The following is a 6,299-nucleotide window of genomic DNA, read 5'->3' as shown; positions in this document are numbered from 1 at the left end:
TAATAGGATCATTGCTCACAGCATCAGAATTGTGTTAGTTTGTAATCATCTTCAAATTAATTATATGAAACCTTCCATGAGTTTTTGCTGATGGAATTAGAAAATGAAATACAAAATTAACTTAAGTTGCAATTCGTTTGATGTAAATTTTCTGAAACAAATTCCATAAATCCCACAAAATTCTAGAAGGAAATTATACTGTACATACATCATGAATTATATATTTCCCACTCAGTGTCATGAATGTAAATATGGGGCAAAGAATTAAGTGTCCACTACCAATAGTGGATGTCTACTACATCTGGTATATGTCCACTAAGCTTAGTGGACATCCACTCAATCTAGGTCCATATGGATCTTATTAAGCCAAAGTGGGTTTTATGGCACCCCCAACTGATCTGATTGCATTTGCCCTGTGAATCAATACAATACACTAGTACCATTGTCTGTGGTATTTATCAGTGATCTAGCTGTTGAAACATTCAGTTAAATATGCATCATTTAGAAGCAAATTACTTGTTTTATATTTATTGAATATCCTCCTACTTATCTATGACAGAATGTACATTAGAAAAATTGCCTAGCAACAACATACATCCCTTTTGATCAACTACATATATTTGTACCTGTTATCATATACACATGGGTAAATTTACAGACTCGTCTGCATGGACTTCACAGTTCATTCTCAGTAAATGAAATTTTTAATAAAAGTGCTTGTTGTTTTGGTTATTAATTTCTGATACTTTCCTCTTGATTACCATGTTGTTTCTAAAGCCCCTTGGAAGAAATAATTGACATCGATATACAGATTAAAAATGAAGAGCTTTATCACATGTAAAATAGTTTTGATTTATTGCATTCATCCTTTAGATAAGATTTGAAATATATAAAGTAAACAGCTTATTAAAACTTATATAATTAAATCTCAGAGGCATGCTGCAGTATTAATTGTATAATGATATGCATGTCATAATTTTTCAAGTTTATTCACAAAGAATAACATGGCATCGTATATTGAAATAAAAGATACTTCAACTGTGCTAGAAACTGTTCTGGATGCATGAGGTCACAGGTTCAAATCTTGCCCAACTCAAACCAAAGACTTATAGAAATGGTATTAGCAGCTGCCTCACTTGGTGCTCAGCATTAAGAGATTAGTGTTGGGACTGGTCGGCCTGGTGTCAGGATAATATGACTGAGTGGGACATACTGCTACATATTTTTGGCATCATGCCCCAGTGCTAGACATTACTATAAATAGCCATATTGCAGACATCATAGGGATATGACTGAAAAGTTGTTCAAGCTACGCTAAAAATCCAAATATTACACACACACACACACACACACACACACACAGACAGAAACTGTTCTTCTGTTGCTTTATTCATACATAGAATATAACTGATTATTTGAGAGTATGAGAATTTTTAAATGGTCAAAATTCGTCTACACTGTGTTAAAGGCTGCATTCTCTCAGTGGTCATCAACATGGTGATTTCATGATAAAGGTTACTTTGTTCATAAATCTATCATCAAGCACTAGACAGTGAGTGACATTCTTACTTTGAAATAAGCTTGTTAGCAATGGTCAGTCTGGAAGGTGTTGAGCTTCCATTGAATTTATAATATATTCTAATTGAATAAGTTGCTTCAGATTGTAAAATTCCTATCAGTAGGTGTATCCTGCTCAAGGAACATCACTTTCTTCTTTCTTTCTTCCTTTCTTTCTTTCTTTCTTTTTGTTGGATGGTGCTTCTTTATGGAATACATTATATCTTGGTATCTTCAAATGAGAAAACACACCAGTCTTAAAAACTGAAGTGCCTCATGATCTCTTAATAACATACCAAGTCATTCAGAATAATATTAATGGCAGGTTCTCTTTCTCATTAACTCCCCATAGATTACTCATCGTTTTCTTATTATTAGTTGATGTCCCATCGGTAGTTATCATATTCACAAGGCAAAATCTGGATGAAATGATGGCCATTTATTTAGATCAGTGTCCCTGCATAACATGTCAATTAAATGTGCATGCGAAATCTATTACCGAAATAAAGATCTCAGTTATCAATTACTGAGTCTACCCGAAGGACTTGGCATTATTTTGTTGTGACATCTTTAATGGGAAATTCTTGATCTATTTTGTAATACAGCAGCATGTGTGAAATTCAAGAGCACTATATGGCGTGCTGGTCGAGTCAAAATTGCATTGAAACGTTCTTCGGTCAAACATTTTTCATCTGTTTCTGGATAAACCATCTTCCTCAGAGACCGAATTGAACATTCACCCAGCAATTATCGCGTTGTCTCCGCTTTATACCAAGCAGTTCAGGTTGATATGAAATTTATCTTGGGAAATGATGATGTTTTTATAACGTGATAAAAGCAGCCATATTAAAGTTTGGTTCTCCTTTGGGATAAGGATTTATTCTTCACCGACGTACCGTTAGAAAAGAAAATTGATTGGATATACAAGGCTATGGATCAACTGTCAGGTTTCAGATTATTTTCTGACAATGCTACGTTTATCCCTCGCAAAATGCACTGTGTTGGTAGGCATTAGATAGCAATAAATACATCGAGGGTAATTATTATATCATGTATAACATTACATATATACCTTCGACCTCATTCAGTCGTTTTGGGGGGTATGAGCGCATGGCCCTATTGGTTCGAGTGATCGCGCGTGAGAATTAGGCGAGGTTGTTGTCGTTACTCGCAGAATTGGTTCGATTCTTACTTGGAACGAATTATAACTCTAACCTCTTTGACCCTATAGGATTTTATGTACAAGTTTATAAGCAGACATGGTGTTGGATCCGGGGATAAATGTTTCCTTCTGTGTCAATTTAGACTTCCATATTTTTGTTGTTTTAAATGTCTGGGATTCCTGTGAAGATTACAGTTATGTAAAACCGACACAATCTGCCTACCTACCTATTTGTATATCTGTCTGCTCGCTTTCCTCTCTCTCTCTCTCTCTCTCTCTCTCTCTCTCTCTCTCTCTCTCTCTCGATTGATCGATCGATCGATCGATCGATGGATGGAGGGGTGGATGGATAGAAGTACTGTGTTAGTGTGTTTGTGTAATTGTCCCATTACTGAGAAAAGATTAATGAAGTTTGGGAGGCCGGTATGCGGAGAACTCGCCCCAGAGTGGTTGGAGAAGTCGCCCCAATTGGTTGGAGAAGTCACCCCAAAACTTGTCACCCAGATAACCTTTTTATAACAGAATTAAATCATCTTTTACGTGATTCATATTTGTTGTTGTTGAGTTTAATTATAGTAGCGTTCGCACAATTGTGCATGTGCCACTTTTTTCTGACTGCACCGCAGCCTGCTAGTTGTTCCTGGGGAAGGGGATGGTGCCACCTCCCCCAGGCTTTTATGGATTCAAGGAACCCTGATAGTTTGGCCTCAATCTGTGGGTCCATAAAGGTCCCTACAGTTGAATGATTGGCTGTCATTAGTGGGAAGGAGAGCTCGGGAACGGTCCTGCTTGCTTTACATCGCTGGTTTCTTGTTGCATTTGCCTGGTGGTTTTTTTTTTTTTTCGAGATTTTTTTTTTTTTAATTTTTTTTATTATTTTTTTTTCTTCTTCAAAATCTTCTAAAAGGAGGGGGGATGTTCTATGCTGGTGATTCATATTTTGATTTTTATAAATACGCGATTACAAAAGAGATATTAACTGGTAATCATAAAAAGCAATATCACAGTAATATTTCTAAGGACAAAATTAAGTCTTTATATAATCTAATGAATGGCGACAGTATAGCGATTAAAAAGGCTGATAAATCAAACACTATTATTATTATGAATCAAGATGATTATGTTAAAGAAGTTGAACGTCAAATAAATGATGAAAAATACTACAAACATATTATCGAAGACCCGTTAATAGAAATTAAATAAAAAATTTCAACATGCATTAATGAGATCGCTAAAAAGATAATTCCGTATATGAGGAATTTGATACTTTCCCTCTTAACATACGTACACCTCAGTTCTACATATTACCCAAAACTTAAAAAAATCCTGTCCATAATTTACCTTTAACTTGTCCAGGACGACCCATTATATCAGGTTGTAATTCGTATACTGAAAACCTATCCAAATTTATTGATAGTGTTTTACAACCGTTAATGAAATCACTTCCTTCATACATTAAAGATACAACTATTTTCATTAAAAAGTTGAAGTCTCTTCCACAGCAATCTGATAACTCAATCCTGGTATCATTAGATGTAACATCACTATATACCAACATTCCGCATGCAGATGGCATTAAAGCGTGTAAATATTTTCTTGATAACAATCCTAATAATAGCACACTATCTATTGACGATATTTGTAAAATAATAAAACTTATCTTGAAAAATAATTATTTTCAATTTAATAATACGAATTACATACAAATAATGGGTACGTCAATGGGTATTAATATGGCTCCTTCATACTCTTCCCTTTCATGGGCAAATTAGAAAAGGATTTTCTTCAAAACGAAAAGTTTAATCCATCTCTTTGGTTCAGATTTTTAGATGACATATTTATGATCTGGAAGCATTCAACTGAAGAACTGAAAACAATTATTGATCGCCTAAATCATTTTCACCCGACGATTAAATTTACGTATACTGCATCTAGTACGCATGTTTCATTTTTAGATGTAGTCAAAAATATTGATAACACTATCTCTACAGGCTGAATCGGTACAAATTACTGACTGAATCAGCCAAGATTCCTGGCTGATTCTCCAAACTTCCAAGCTGATTCGGACCATGTGAAATATTATTCAGTTTAGCCCAGGATTTAAATGTGACATTTAAATTTGTTTTTAAAGATGATCTTCGCATTATGTCCCAAGTACGTCGAGTAGTTCAAATATGCATTTACGGTAACAAAATCCCGTTAGTACGCATGATCATTGTGTTTTTATATATAATAAAATAACGTAATCTTGTTTATTTTGCATCGGTAATTTAGTAGTGAAATATTTTTTTTAAACTTCTCGTTCAGCTTGAAATAGTTAGATATTATTGAAAAATAATAAAATTACGAACACTGACAAAAAGAAGAAATAAACTAAATGATGGGCATAGTACAAGTGATCTTTCAGATACCGTCCGAATTCTGCGCATTAGCTATGATGATGAACTCTGTAGCGACCGCATTTCCTGAGTAGGCGTCAGTGATGCTTTTTATCGAGTTCAAGTATCTTTCGTTAATGGTTAGCAAATCTCAACGAACAATCAGATTAAATTGTACAGTTAGAGAGATGATAATATAACCCTTTGGCTTATTGATGGTCATCGTCAATTCAGTCGATTTCGGGTTATAGAGGTCCATGCCATAAAGTCATCTCAGGATGACAGGTTATGAGGTTGGAACCCTTTCATATATAAAACTGCAGACATCCCATCATGCTTACATCCTCTCTATTTTTCCAAATAAAAGGCATCTAATGATTTGAAGAGCAGAGCAAAAGAGACAGACAACACTTATTTTTCGTTAAGTACAGAAACGGACTTGATCAAATGGAAAAGTGGAAAAATTGCAAATTTTATAGATTTAATAAGTTATTAAGTTGAAGAAAAACAATAATAAATAAAGCCTTAACAACCATGTGGCGACATCTCAGAATTACTATATATGATCCTTGGGGCTACTTCTGACACCTGGGATGAGTTGTCCCAGAGCGAGTTCTCCAGGGGGCGAAATCTCCGCTATTCTGGGAGGCCTATATATTAAATGAACAGCACCATTTACATTCGTCTCTTTCAAAAAATATTTAGTTTATCATGATGGGATTTTGTCAGCGGGAATAATATTTAATTCTTGCAGGAGGGCGAAATTTATAACAATGAATTTGTGTTTATAATGATTATATGCGTTGTTTTAGGTTTGCTATTCGGTTTAAAAAAAGACAAAACAAAGCCACGTTATCGAGAGAGATCTACATAGTCAGAAGAACCGTAGCTAATTATCCTGTAGGAATGTGATGAACTATTCTGTCGCATGTTTTGTAATCGTTTTATTTTTCATTAGTCGTGTAAAAGAAGTCGCAACAAAAAAATAATGTATTGGGTGATCAAAATGCACGCCAATATTTTGAAGCTGCAATCCATCCCACTGTAATATCAAATCTGTGTCAATAAGCTGACAAACTCTTGTCAGAAACGATACGTGAGACATAGCTAGTTCATTGAAATTTATGATTACAGGAGAGGGACTCTAGTCAAGAAAATAATGAACGTTCCATCATTGTAACTTTCTAATCAAGTTTAAAGAT

This window comes from Sinohyriopsis cumingii, chromosome 4, assembly GCF_028554795.1.
Source record: "Sinohyriopsis cumingii isolate HCF-2022 chromosome 4, ASM2855479v2, whole genome shotgun sequence".
Lineage (NCBI taxonomy): Eukaryota > Metazoa > Mollusca > Bivalvia > Unionida > Unionidae > Sinohyriopsis > Sinohyriopsis cumingii.
This window is presented reverse-complemented; position numbering follows the sequence as displayed.